Raw genomic sequence first — 15,523 nt, 5'->3', positions numbered from 1 at the left:
TACATACAACTGTAGTACGCCATGCATACACTTATAGTTATAGCAGCAAATTTGTTTCCAACTAAAACTGCCCCACTCAAATTTGGCCCAAACCTTTTATTTGCATATATATCCCAATTTCCCAATATTATATATTTCATTACCATTCTTCTTGCAATCTGCCGGTGACTTATTTATTAGATTAAGATTGTTTATTTAGTTGGTTGCGAATGTGTGTTTATCATGATTTACTGGTATCATAATTATAAATAGTAGTAATAAACTAATATTACAAATCTTATGATAAAAAAAAACATCGAAAAATCAACGAGTGATATATTTTTTTTGTTTTGTATTGTTACTAAAGTAGAGGCTCTTGGTTTTGATTTTTTTTTTTTTTTTTTTTTTTTTTTTTTTTTTTTTTTTTTTTTTTTGCGTGTGAACAGGTTGCCTTCGACAGTATACATGTTCTATAGTATTTTGAATATAAAGATGTCGATTAAATGTCCAAGATAAAATTAAATTTGATTACTACTAAACTGTGGTTATCTTATGAAATTTTAGGGAACGAGGGAATCTTGTCATTCTTGTGTTTTTTGAATTTTTGGTCTTGGACCCTACTTCATTATCGGTTTTCCTCCCCTGTAATGTGACTATTAAAATCTAATTTTTTTTAGCTTTGTGACAACATGGAAGGACCATGGTAGATTAGTACAAGATGAAACATGTTATGTTGGGTTGCACACATACCGATCTTTGTTGTTCTTTAATCTTACAACTAATTAATATGTTAAATATGTTATAGTAACTTTCTTAAAATTTGCCAAAACTGAAATTAAAAACTATAAGGATTAAAACTGTAATGCATATTAAAAACAATAGGGTCTAGAAATATAATTATTTTAAATTAATAAGGGTAAATTACACGGATGGTCCCTGTGGTTCGGGGTAGTCTACATGGTTGGTCCCTACAAAGAATTTTTAACTCGGACGATCCTTATTATACAATTTTGTTGCGCATTTGGTCTCTGTCATACATAAAAAAACTATTTTACCCCCAACTATTTCTTTTTTAATTAATTTGTTATTTATTTTTTAATTTATTAATTATTTAAACAATAAAATTAATAATAGGTAGTTAAAGTACAACCACTTAAAGAAAATGTACAACCACATTATTACAACCATGATCCCCTCCCATATCCGACCAACAGCTGAGCGCCTCTCACGGTCTCCTTCTTCTTCACCGGCGAGCTATAGAAAATCTCAAACCAAAAAAATTAAAAAAATCAAACATGATACCCCTTTCCGATTTCTAATTCCCACACACAAAACCCAAATTTGCAAATCTATAAAACATATTATCATCCACCAATTTATGATTCAACCGGATTTCCTCCAACCACCATTACCAAATTCTGATTTGCAGAAAACCCACCTAGAATTTCATTACATCTACTCCAAATTCACCATATTGCATACTTGATGAAGTTGTTTTTGGCAATCGGGAAGGCACGATCTCTGAAAACCAGATACCACACAGAAGCTTAATTTTTAATCGGATATACAACATAAACAAAGCTGATTTTGTAACTAAAGGGAACTTATCTCAAGCCATCACCACAACCTAAAACCAGATCAGTGAATAAACATTGACAGTTGGTGTGTAAATACCAACATCATCAAGCAACCTGTAATCAACACTTGCTTTTTGGAAATTAACCATCGATGTTTCTTCACTAACGAAATAGAGAAAGGCAAAGTACACCAAAGAAATATAGAGAGGCCGACGGACGATAGCTTGGCAATGGAGGTCGACGGACGTTACTTTCCGTTGACGATGGGGCAGGCGGCGGCGTCATGAGATACAAGCTTGCAGCGACATTTAGGTCAAAATGGGTTATTTTGGGGTTCCATGACTTCCATCAATGAATAAGTGAATAAGTGAGAGACCGAGAGGTATAGGAATGAGATGCAGCTCGCCAATGAAGACAAGGGAGGGAGGAAAATTAAGTCGTCGGTGAGGTAGGTGAGGAAGGCAGAGCCGACGGTGAGGAAGTGAAGATACGATCGACAGGGTGCGGATTACAACAAACAACAGAGGGAAGTAAGAGAAGTTATTTTTAGGTGGTGGGACCCATATGAGTTGTTTATAAATATCTTTTCTAAATAAAAAATAAATAATAAAAAAGTTGAATATTAAAATGAAAGGGTAAGACTGTCTTTTTATGTTTAATAGGGACCAAACACGCTACAAAAATGTAAAATAGGGACCGTCCGAGTTAAAAATTCTTTGTAGGGACCAACCACGCCGATTACCCCAAACCATAAGGACCATCCGTGTAATTTACCCAATTAATAACTATAGAGACTAAGGTGATGTTTGTTTTTTTTGGGGCAAAATGTCTGCAGTCTGCGGACCACATCTGTAGACATCTGTAGTAGAAGATGTGGATCAAATATCTGCAGTCTGAATTAAGAAGACTGTTTGTTTTTTTAACATCTGCAGACTACTAAAATAAACTAAAATCTAAATAAACTGATTTTTTTTAACTTCAAAGTGGTTTTTTAATATTTAATGACTTTATTATAAATAATTAATAAATCTAGATCAACTTTTAAAAATAAAATGGTACGAATTAACGTATATATTTGATAAAAACAACAATTTTGGTCGTAAAGTTATACATAAACATTGTAATTAGGGATCAAAGAATTTAATTCATAAAATGGATGAAAATAAACTTCGATTTTAAAATGAAAATTTTCATTTTACCTTTTCAATTAAACCAATTAAAAATGTATCATAAATATTTTTCCCAGGAAACTGAAGATACTGCATTAAATAATGTTTTATAAAATTTGGCACAAAAAATATAACACAATATTATGATTTTTTTCATATTTATATAAACAGCTTCAACAACCGATATTATAATAAATCTTTATTTATAGATTTGTCAAAAATGTCATGTTTGTGTCATCGAACATTTTTCTTTAAGTATTGTAACTTTTTTTTTCCAAATTATTTATCATTAATAAAGTTGGAATAAATATAAGTTAAAAAAAACAAAAAATAAAAATAAAAAATAAAAACAAAGATATATGTGTTTATCATTAATAAAATTGGAATAAATATAAGTTAAAAAAAACAAAAATATATGTGTTTATTATTAATAAAGTTGGAATAAATCTAAGTTTAAAAAAAAGAAAAATTAAATATCATCCTACTTTTTGTTCCTACAAATCCTCCTACCCAATTAAATAGTGACATGTGTAACATTTAATGCTCATTTAATGATATTTTAGTATACTAATATGACACATGTCATCATTTAATTGGATAGCAGGATTTGTAGGAACTAAAGTAGGAGGATATTTAATTTCTCAAAAAAAAAAAAAAACTAAAAAAAAGATATATGTGTTTTTTTAGGCTAGAAGATGTCTAAAGAGGTTAGAAGACTATGGTCCACATCTGCGCCAAGAAGAGGACGCGCAGACCTTTTTAGGTCTGGAGTCTTCGAAAAAACAAACAGTCTGCGAAGGCTGATGTCTGCGTGTGGCGTAGACAGAAGAGGCCAAGAAGATCTGCAGATAAAATACAAACAACACCTAAAAAATTGCTCCAGTAATCCACTGGACATTTCTATAAATTTTGGAACAAATTACTAAAATCGTCCCTATGGTTTACAAAAATTTTACGTTTGGTCCTTATCTTTTCTTTTATACTCGGACCGTCTTTAGGTTTTGATTTTGTTATGGTGTAAGTCCCTTTCTTATACAAAATGACTATGATGCCCTTAATATTTTCTTTTTTCAGTTTTTTTATTTCCTTTGTTATTAACCTATTAAAAGAAATGATTTAATATACGTGGGCCCATTTAACACCAACAAAGATAAACCTAATAAGCCTCTTCCTTCTTATTCTTCTCCATCGACTGACCTTCCTTCCTCTCTACCACCCGAGCTACCACATGAGCCACCACCGGAGCTACTGTCTGAGTCGTCGACTTTGTCACACCACCGTCACCTAGATACATCTACCTCGCTACCACAATCTACTACTTCGGATTCCCATTGGCGCCACCCACTTCAATAAACAGTCAGTCGTCGACCGATCTACGCCCATCTCTGCCACTACCAGAGTTACATCCGAAGCCGTTTTCTGTCACACCGTTGCCATCTCCGCCTTCCGCATCAAGCTAAGATTCAAAAAATGCAGATCTGGAAGGTAGGTTGACAGGGGAAGGTGGTTCGAAAGAGTAGAGTGAAGATCCAGATCTGATTCCACCACCACCTTGAAGCCAACACCACCACTGTGACCTTAAGCTACCACCAGCAAATCTAGATCTGTTGCCACCACCACTGCCATCGACCACCGCCAAATAGATCTAGTTCAGGAAGGAGATGAACAAGCAGATCGGGACAAAAGGGGAGGAAGACGGAGTAGAGAGAAATCGACGTCGGGAGGCTGTCCAAAGGTTTTTAGTGTGTTCTAAATGTAACGCCCGGTTCCTGGTATGTATTTTAAATCAAATCATTCATTTTTGTACAAGGACTCGACGAGTTGGAGGCCCCAAACTCGTCGAGTAGGAATGGAATTTGGACGCGGGATTTAAATCCTACTCGTCGAGCCGAGAGCCTCAACTCGACGAGTAGGGCTGCCAAAATGAAACCTTAATTTTCAGGGTTTTGCACCCTATTTAAACACCTTAACCTCCAAAGGATGGCCTCACTTACAGCCTCCATCATCCCCAACCCTAGCCATGACACCCTAATACGTTTTTGAGAGTTTTAACCCACTTTTGGTGCCTTCTTGAGGTTTTGAAAAGGAACAGACTTGAGGAAGGAGCAAGGAAGGGTTGGAGAAGAGTAGATCCAGAAGGCTAACTTCATTTCTGGTTCATTGGAGGTATAAAGCTCCTATCTTGTCTATTATATGTAACATCCCGACTACCAGGTATAATATTTAATTAATTATATTCATTTTATCAGGGAAACTCGACGAGTTGGAGGCCCAAACTCGCCGAGTAGAGATTGAGATGGCCGCGTGATTTTTAGAGTCTACTCGACGAGTTGGAGGACCCCAACTCGACGAGTAGGAGTTGAGTGTGAAAACCCTAATTTTCAGGGTTTGTGCCCTATTTAAAGGACCTTAAGCCTTTCATTCTGCCTCCCTTATCACCTTAACACACTGAGAGAAACCCTAATCGAGCTATTACCATCTGTGAGAGAGAGAGAGGCTAAGATTGTATGTTTTATTGCATTCTTGGAAGGAGATAGAGGAGCAAAAGGCTTGGAACGAGAATGAGCCCTTGGATCCAGTGTTCTTTCAGTGCTAGCTGCTATTTGGAGGTAAAAATCTATCACCTTGACCATTTTTTGTTAGATCTCTTCACTAGGGAGTTTAGGGCCATTTCCATTTTCTTCTTGAGTCCTTTAGTTGTTTGAGCATGCCTTGAAGATGAGACTTCATATCTAGACAATATGAGGTCCCCTGGACCTAAAGATTCAAGCTTTATCAACCTATTGCCCAACTTTCATGCATTAAACCCTCTATTGAGCTTTGGGTTGGCAAACTTAGCCCTAGATGCCATGCATGAACGTAAAGCTTGCAGCTTTACGTGTTATTTCAGCATTGGGAGGCTAGATCTAGAGTATGAGGCCTTAGTTCTGCTTAAAAACGTCTGAATAAGAGAATGGACTAAATAGACTCGACGAGTTGGTGAGCCAAATCGACGAGTTAGTTAGGGTTTTCCCCGACAGTCTAGACGCGTTACGAACTCGGCGAGTTGGTGAGACAACTCGACGAGTTGAGTTGGACTTTCCTGATATTTTCTGAGAACAAGAGGAACTCGACGAGTCGCATAGATGCACTCGACGAGTTAGGTCAACATGGACTGTTGACTCGAGTGTTGACTTTCGTTGACTTTTAGGGTTTGGTCAAGTTAGGGATTTTGGAGACCATGGAGGGGTAAAATGGTCTTTCACCCTTTCTGAGAGTTAGAAAAGGGGTTAGCTTAACATCTTTAGAGTTGTTATAAAATGTTATTTAGAGATGATTATGATATGTAGGCGGAGTCTAGACCGATCGTTGAGTACGAGACCTACTTGCTTACGTACCAGGTGAGTCTTCTCACTATACTTACCTGAGTGGTAATACTGTGCGACTGGGGGGTCTTATATGTTTATACTGAGTTATTTGTTATCATGCATTTGTATTTGTGATATATGTTGTATATTATTCTGTGCCTTATTGAGTTAGGACCGAAGCCAGAGTTGTGAGACCGGAGGGTCTTCACTGAGACACATTGAACGGAGGGTATCTAGGGTCTAGATCTCAATTATTATGCTTTAGTTTGAAGTATTTGGCTTTTGGATCAAGATCTGGATCTTAAAGAATTAGGATTTGAGCTAAACCCATTAGGTAGGGATATTAACGAGTAAAGTTGGAAACTTTACCCTTAAAATGGCACTTTCAGTATGTAGATGAAGTATGGGGCTTAGATATGAAGGATAAGAGCTTAATCCCTTAAGATGGCTTAACAGACTGAAGAACTCGTCGAGTCCATAGAGGTGTTGGACTAGGTGTCTAAGCCCATAACTATAACTGGTATGTACTTGACCCGATAGTAGCATGGTCCTTGTGGGTTGCCTTCACCAGAGCAATTTGATAGGATGAATTTTTGACAAAGAGGTTATTTGTGATTTATTAATATATTATAAGTATAATATATTAAATGAGAAATCATATTATTTAATTAGTATTGATCAAGAATTAATTTGGAATTAATTTAGTGATCAAAAGAGACTGATTAAATTTATGGGGACTAATTAAGTAAATCAATGATACTTGTAGTATGGGCTAATGATCCATGGTTGATTAGGATGGGCTAAACCTATATGATAGTCCATGAAGGTTTAACCCATGGGGACTAAGAAATATGAAGGGTCATGGTGTATTAGGGTTTGCATGGATGAAACCCTAGTCTTTGCCACACTATAAGAGCAACCCCTTAAACCCTAAAATCGGCCCCATGCATTCCAAGAAGAGTCATAACCGATTTTGAGCTATCTAGCCTCTTCTCATAATCCTCCTCTTGCATTTGGTGTTTGTGACACATTAGAGGCATCACATTTGAGGTGCTAAATCTTTTGAAGGCCAAGAACTACAAGCTACATATAAGAGGTATTCATCTAACTTGATTTTATGTTGTATATCCTCAAGTTATACGTTAGTTAGGATGTATGCTTTGGAAAGTTTGAAATTGCATGTATAATTAGAGAAAACTTAGATCCAAAGCATCTAGGGTTGCATGTGCACCATAGGAGTGTTATAGTGCTTAAAACCCATCAGTGGTATTAGAGCCTAGGATTGGTTTCTATTATATTGATGCTTGGTTATTTTTCAAAGCTGAAAAAATTGAATTTCTGGCCTCTGACTGATGAACACGACGAGTCCAATGATCTGACTCGACGAGTTCACTCACAAAAGGGCAACTCGACTAGTCCAGTTCATGCACTCGTCGAGTAGAACCTTCTGTTTGCGGAATTTCGAGTTTTTGGCCATAATTGGATTAGGATCATTACCACAAACTGTTTTGTATCATAAAATTCGTGTTTTCTGATATGGTAATGATTATCCTCATCCAATTGAAGGACAATTGTCAAATTTTAAGATAATAAGATGATCATTTGTATTATTTGATATGAATTTCCTTGCTTTATGAGTTAGATTATATCAATGGTAAATTATATGATAATGTTGTTAGTTAAAATTGATCTAAATTGTTCTTGAAGAGAGTTTTGTAACTTGTCCTCAAGTTATATGAAAAGTCTCATTCATGTACATTAAAACTCATAAGTTATGGAAACCAAAAGGTTTTGAAGAGTTACAAAACTTGCCCTCAAGTTTTGGAATTTGTAAAGTCTCACTTATGAAACATTTAATTCCAAACCTTAGAATTTTAAAAGTTTAAAATTCAACCCTTATACTATTATAATATTATAAGTTTAATAATTATATATATATATATATATATATATATATATATATATATATATATATATATATATATATATATATATATAAGACAAGTCAGTCTTACCGTTAGTAGGCCTCATTCACGAAGCCGATCTATAAGGGGGTATAAGGTTACTGCCTATAAAATGGTGGTTTAATGGATGTCCACTCTCACCCACCGCTTCCTTGACTGGTGGAGGGCCGTTAGCCGAACGGGTAGGATAGAACATTAATTCTCGTTATAAGTATAATGATAATTATAAAAGTAACTAAATGTTTTATTAAATTCCCAATCTTAGTTACTTTAGGAAAAATGTGAAAATGGTGCTATTCCATGAAATTGCACTTTGCACCTTGCCAAGTTGTTAGTGAAGTGTGTGTGGTTAACCGACAAACTAATTTGGGACTGAAAAGGGTGGAAAAGGGTAGCTTGATGTTTGTCATAGATCAATGGAGCGTGTGTGGTTAACCGGCACATTGATTAGGTGATAAGTGACATCAAGAGTACCAAGCAATTTGCATGGTTATTCACACCTTGTTTGTGATCCTCGGTATCGCAGTCACAAACTTGAAGGACATAATCGAGATTTAAACATGCCATTCAATGAATCTCAAAAGAATCTAGGAATTTCAATCCAATTTAAATCTTAATAATCAATTTTGTTTTTCATGGTGGAAATTGGTAAATCGTCATTTACCTACCTTCAAATATTTTGCAATTGGATTACGACATCCCTCTTCCGAATTGTAAAATATTGTGTTGGGTCCTAGCCTTAATATTTCATTTGGGTGTTATATTAAGGACTCTTATCTAATCTAAACTTGTTCTTTTTCCTTTTCAGATGTCTATCCCAAACAATGCTTCAGGCTCCAACCCTTCTAGCTCATTCTCCCTCATGAACTTGGTTGGGAGAACTATCTTCGATGGGTCAAACTTCAACGATTGGATTTGAAACATTCGTATGGCCCTTCGCTATGAGGACAAAGAATATGTCCTTGATAAAGAGCTGAAGGAAATTGATGAACAAACTGCTACTCCCGAGCAAATCGAGGAATACAATGTTCATGAGAGGGACGCGACAAAGGTGTTGTGCATTATGATTGCTACCATGACTGCTGAGCTTCAAAAGTCCTATGAGGACTTTTGGCCCTTCGAGATGCACCAAGATTTGATGGAAAGGTATCATCAAAGTGCTCGGCAGGAAAGGTATGAGATCATTGCCTCCATGATCACAACCAAAATGAAGGATGACGAGTCCATCACGGCCCACTTGCAAAAGATGCAGAGGTTTGTGGACCGCTTGCTGAAGTTGAATGTGAACTTTGATGAAGAGTTGGCTATTGACATCATCATATATTCTTTTCCTCCTTGTTAGGATCAGTTCAGAATGACTTATCACATAAACAAGGAGGAAGTCACTCTGAGATAGCTTCAAGGCCTACTAAGAACTGCAGAAAGCAATTTGAAAGGCAAGGCTGTTGTACCTACTCCTACTACTGCTGCCCCTGTTCTAGAAATTAGACATGGGAAAGGGACGAAGAGGAAGGATCCTTCTAAGAGCCACAAGGGAAAGTCCCATGATGGATCATCTTCTAGTGGAACCAAAGGTGGTCCTACTAAACCCTTTTCGAATCCAAAGGAAGCAGAGTGCTTCCATTGTCATGAAAAGGGCACTGGAAATGAAGCTGCCCCAAATACTTGCAGGACATTAAGGATGGGAAGACAAAGCCCACCTTCACAGGTATTTACACTATTCTATCTAATAACTCATCACATGCTAATTCTTGGGTCCTTGATACATGTTGTGGATTTCACATTTGTTTTGATTTGCAGGGACTAAAAGGAATTAGGGATGTGAAGCACGGGAAGATAAACTTAATCATGGGGAATAGGAAAGTGTTGCCTGTGACCAAGATTGGAGTTTATTCTTTATTGCTTAGTAGTGGGTTAAATTTAGAGTTGAATAATTGTTGTTACTCGTCGGATATGGCGAGAAACATTATTTCTTTTCATGGTTTGTATAAACAAGGTTTTAGATTTTCATTTGATAATGAAATTGGTTCTATAAATGCTTTCTATAATCGTGTATTTTATTTTAAAGCATTGCCTTGTAATGGTATATATGAAACTGTGATGGTTATAGATAACTTAGGAAATAATGTGTTGAATATTGATTCGTCCAATAGTTTGGACAAGGCATCCTTGTGGCATTGTCGTCTTGGACATGTCAACAAGAAGCGCATAGGCTAACTCCAAAAGGTTGGTGTGTTGGAGTCGTTCGACTTAAAGTCGGATGCACTTGCGAATCTTGTTTTCTTGGAAAGATGACCAAGTCACCCTTCACTGGTACTTGTGAAAGGGGTGAGGGTTTGTTGGATCTCACACACACCGATGTGTGTGGACCCTTCAGATCCGCTACAAGGGATGCTAACCACTTCTATGTGCCTTTTACTGATGATTACAGTAGATATGGCTATATCTACTTAATCAAGCACAAGTCAGAAACCTTTGAAAAGTTTAAAGAGTTTAAGGAGGAAGTGGAGAATTAATTGGGCAGGAAGATAAAGATGCTCCGATCCGATCGAGGTGGTAAGTATATTAGTATCGAGTTTCACGACTATCTTAAGGAATGTGGAATTGTTTCACAGTTGACGCCACCTAGGACACCGTAATTGAATGATGTGGCTGAGAGGCGCAATCAATCCTTGTTGGACATGGTTCGTTCCATGATGAGTCGAGCTTCGTTACCTATCTCATTTTGGGGGTATGCCTTAGAGACTGCCACCCATATCCTTAATCTAGTCCCTACTAAGAAGGTTGCCAAAACACCTCACGAGATGTGGACATGGAAGGTTCCCTCGTTAGCACATATCAAGGTTTGGGGTTGCGAGGCTTTCGTAAGATGAGAGACTCACAACAAGCTCGAACCTCGTAGTGAGCGATGTATTTTCATCGGCTATCCACAGAAGTCCTTTGGGTATCTCTTTTACAAACCTAGTGACAATGTTGTCTTCGTTGCGAGGAGAGGGGTTTTCCGAGAAAGAGAACTCATATGCCAAGAGGACAGTGGGAGGCAAATTGACCTTGAAGAGATTCGAGAGTTAAGTTATAAAGGAACCTAAAACACTAGCACTCAACCTGAGGAGGAAACTCCTGGTGAACCTATTGACGGGTCATTACCTCTTCGAAGTTCCTCTTGAGTTAGGATGGCACCTGAGTTTTATGGCTTCCATATTACTACTGAAGGTGATATATTTATCAGTGATAGCACACTGGTAAATTTGGATGAGCCATCTAACTACAAGGAGGCTATGACAGGCCCCGAGTCTGCTAAATGGAAAGAGGCGATGGACAGCGAGGTTCAGTCCATGTATGACAATCAAGTTTGGAACTTGGTTGACAATATACCAGGTCGTAAGATAGTTGGATGCAAATGGATATTCAAGAAGAAGACCGACATGGATGGGAAAGTACACACATATAAGGCGCGACTGGTGGCGAAGGGCTTTACTCAAACTCATGGAGTTGACTATGATGAGACCTTCTCACCAGTAGCGAAGATTAAATCTATAAGAGTTATGTTAGCCATAGTTGCATTTCATGATTATGAAATATGGAAAATGGATGTCAAAACCGCTTTCCTGAATGGAAAGTTGGCTGAAGATGTTTACATGTGTCAGCCAGAGGGTTTTGTCAATGCAAAGTACACTAATAGAGTGTGTAAGCTTGAGAAATCCATCTATGGATTGAAACAAGCATCTCACAGATGGAATCTTTGTTTTGATGAGAAAGTCAAAGAGTTTGTTTTTTCAAGAAGCGAAGATGAGTCCTGCGTATATGTCAAATCTAGTGGGAGTATAGTTAGCTTTCTGGTGTTGTATGTAGATGACATACTACTCCTAGGAAACGACATCCCAACCTTGCAGGAGGTTAAGTCCTGGCTTGGGAAGTGTTCTGCTATGAAGGACCTTGGGGAAGCTGCTTACATTCTAGGGATAAGGATATTGAGAAACAGGAGTAAAAGACTAATAGGACTTAGTCAAAGTACCTACTTGGATAAGGTGTTGAAACGTTTCAACATGGAGAATTCCAAGAAAGGTGACTTACCTATCCAGAGCAATACCAAACTGAGCAAGGCTCAGAGTCCGAGAACTGATGAGAAGATATCGGATATGAGTCAAGTACCATATGCCTCCGCTGTTGGCTCAATCATGTACGCTATGACGTGTACTCGCCCTGATGTGGCTTTTGCTTTGAGCATGGTTAGCCGATATCAAGGGAACCCTGGTAGAGCTCACTGGACTGCAGTAAAGAACATTCTTAAGTACATGCGGAGGACTAAGGACTGGGTCCTTATCCTCGGTGGGAGTGATGACTTGAGAGTGACAGGTTATTGTGACGCCGGTTTTCAGACCAACAGAGATAATTTGCGCTCTCAGTCGGGCTGGGTGTTTACCCTAAATGGAGGAGCAGTAACAGGAAAAGTTCCAAGCAGGAGACTGTAGTTGATTCAACGTGTGAATCGGAGTACATAGCAACGAGCAAAGCATCGAATAGGCGATTTGGTTGAAAAACTTCATCGGAGACCTTGGAGTTGTACCATCCATAAAGGAGCCTGTGGACTGCCATAATGAAGGGGCGGTCGCCTTAACCAAGGAACCAAGAGATCATGGAAGATCCAGGCATATCGACAGAAAGTACCACTTCATAAGACATCGAGTAGAAGAAGGGCTCCTCGTAGTTAGGAGGGTATCGTCAGAGGTAACCCAGCAGATCCCCTTACGAAGGGACTGGGTAGGGTTAAGCACTTGCAACATGCTAAGAGTATCGGGATGAAGGACGATATTAGTTTTAGTGATTAGATAAATATTTAGAAACTTGTAATAGCTAAAATGTAATTGACATTGATGATTGAATAAAAGGAGATTTATTTATAAGTAAAGTTACTATCTTGTGTCAATTGTTTACTATTGTTTCACTTTTGCATGTTTTGACTTCCGAAATAATAAGATTATTCAAAGTATCCACAATCGATCATACTTTGGAAGTAGATTATAAGGTTAAACTTTCATGAATTGGGTTGTAGATTGTCTAAGATGTTAGACATAGCAAAAGTGTGCTACAAGATTCATGAGTGATCTTGAAATAAGATTTGAGTATTGGATTAAACCCACGCTCACATGAAACACTTCATGGAATTTATCATGAGTGATTGTGAGATGATAATATCATATAGTCTTCAAACCAAGATATATGAGTTGTTGACTACGAGTTGGTTGCACATTGATGGTATGAAAACGCATCAGTAACTTGATGTTATAAAACGTATCGTTGTGCATGATTTAACGAGTAGTTAGTACAAACATATAAGTCGAAGTTTATCTGTTCCTTTTATCCTAAGAGGATTAAAAGCGATATCTTGGGCCCCTCGATGATTTTGTTTTGGCTTATGTGTCGGGCCCGGTCAGGACTCGATTGATGTGTTTAATTATGTTATATGTCGAACAAATCAGAAATCGGGAAACAAACTGTTGGACAAATGCGTATGACTTTATTCCATGTCTTTATCCATACGATATATTGTAGAACAGAGGATTATATGATCCATTATCTAAAGGACACGTCACTGACTAGGTCAGAGTTCAACAACGGCTTTTGAGAGCTACGATTGCTAATCGGATTTTGAAGTTGCATTGGCGGTTATAGTTATTAGACTTATCCAAGTGGGAGACTGTTGGATTAGGTGTCTAAGCCCATAACTATAATTGTATGTACTTGACCCGATAGTAACATGGTCCTTTTGGGTTGCCTTCACCAGAGCAATTTGATAGGATGGATTTTTGAGAACGAGGTTATTTGTGATTTATTAATATATTATAAATATAATATATTAATTGAGAAATCATATTATTTAATTAGTATTGATCAAGAATTAATTTTGAATTAATTTAGTGATCAAAAGAGACTGATTAAATTTACGGGGACTGATTAAGTAAATCAATGATACTTATAGTATGGGCTAATGATCCATGGTTGATTAGGATGGGCTAAACCTATATGATAGTCCATGAAGGTTTAACCCATGGGGCCTAAGAAATATGAAGGGTCATGGTGTATTAGGGTTTGCATGGATGAAACCCTAGTCTTTGCCACACTATAAAAGCAACCCCTTAACCCCTAAAATCGGCCTCCATGCATCCCAAGAAGAGTCATAACTGATTATGAGCTATCTAGCCTCTTCTCATAAGCCTCCTCTTGCATTTGGTGTTTGTGACACATTAGAGGCATCACATTTGAGGTGCTAAAGCTTTTGAAGGCCAAGAACTACAAGCTACATATAAGAGTTATTCATCTAACTTGGTTTTATGTTGTATATCCTCAAGTTATATGTTAGTTAGGATGTATGCTTTGGAAAATTTGAAATTGCATGTATAATTAGAGAAAACTTAGATCCAAAGCATCTAGGGTTGCATGTGCACCATAGGAATGTTATAGTGCTTAAAACCCATCAGTGGTAGCCTAGGGTTATATTGATGCTTGGTTATTTTTCAAAGCTGAAAAAATTGAATTTCTGGCCTCTAATTGATGAACTTGACGAGTCCAATGATCTGACTCGACGAGTTCACTCACAAAAGGGCAACTCGACGAGTCCAGTTCATGCACTCGTCGAGTAGAACCTTCTGTTTTGTAGAATTTCGAGTTTTTGGCCAGAATTGGATTAGGATCATTACCACAAACTGTTTTGTATCATAAAATTTGTGTTTTCTGATATGGTAATGATTATCCTCATCCAATTGAAGGATAATTGTCAAATTTTAAGATAATAAGATGATAATTCGTATTATTTGATATGAATTGCCTTGCTTTATGAGTTAGATTATATCAATGGTAAATTATATGATAATGTTGTTAGTTAAAATTGATCTAAATTGTTCTTGAAGAGAGTTTTGTAACTTGTCCTCAAGTTATATGAAAAGTCTCATTCATGTACATTAAAACTCATAAGTTATGGAAACCAAAAGGTTTTGAAGAGTTACAAAACTTGCCCTCAAGTTTTGGAATTTGTAAAGTCTCACTTATGAAACATTTAATTCCAAACCTTAGAATTTTAAAAGTTTAAAATTCAACCCTTATACTATTATAATGTTATAAGTTTAATAATTATATATATATATATATATATATATATATATATATATATATAAGACAAGTTAGTCTTACCGTTTGTAGGCCTCATTCACGAAGCCGGTCTATAAGGGGAGTATAAGGTTACTGCCTATAAAATGGTGGTTTAATGAGTGTCCACTCTCACCCACCGCTTCCTTGACTGATGGAGGGTCGTTAGCCGAACGGGTAGGATAGAACATTAATTCTCGTTATAAGTTTAATGATAATTATAAAAGTAACTAAATGTTTATTAAATTCCCAATCTTAGTTACTTTAGGAAAAATGTGAAAATGGTGCTATTCCATGAAATTGCACTTTGCACCTTGCCAAGTCGTTAGTGGAGCGTGTGTGGT

This window comes from Lactuca virosa, chromosome 5 (genome assembly GCF_052849685.1).
Source record: "Lactuca virosa cultivar CGN04683 chromosome 5, Lactuca_virosa_CGN04683_v6, whole genome shotgun sequence".
NCBI lineage: Eukaryota > Viridiplantae > Streptophyta > Magnoliopsida > Asterales > Asteraceae > Lactuca > Lactuca virosa.
The sequence above is the reverse complement of the archived record's forward strand: the minus strand, read 5'-3'. Positions refer to the sequence as shown.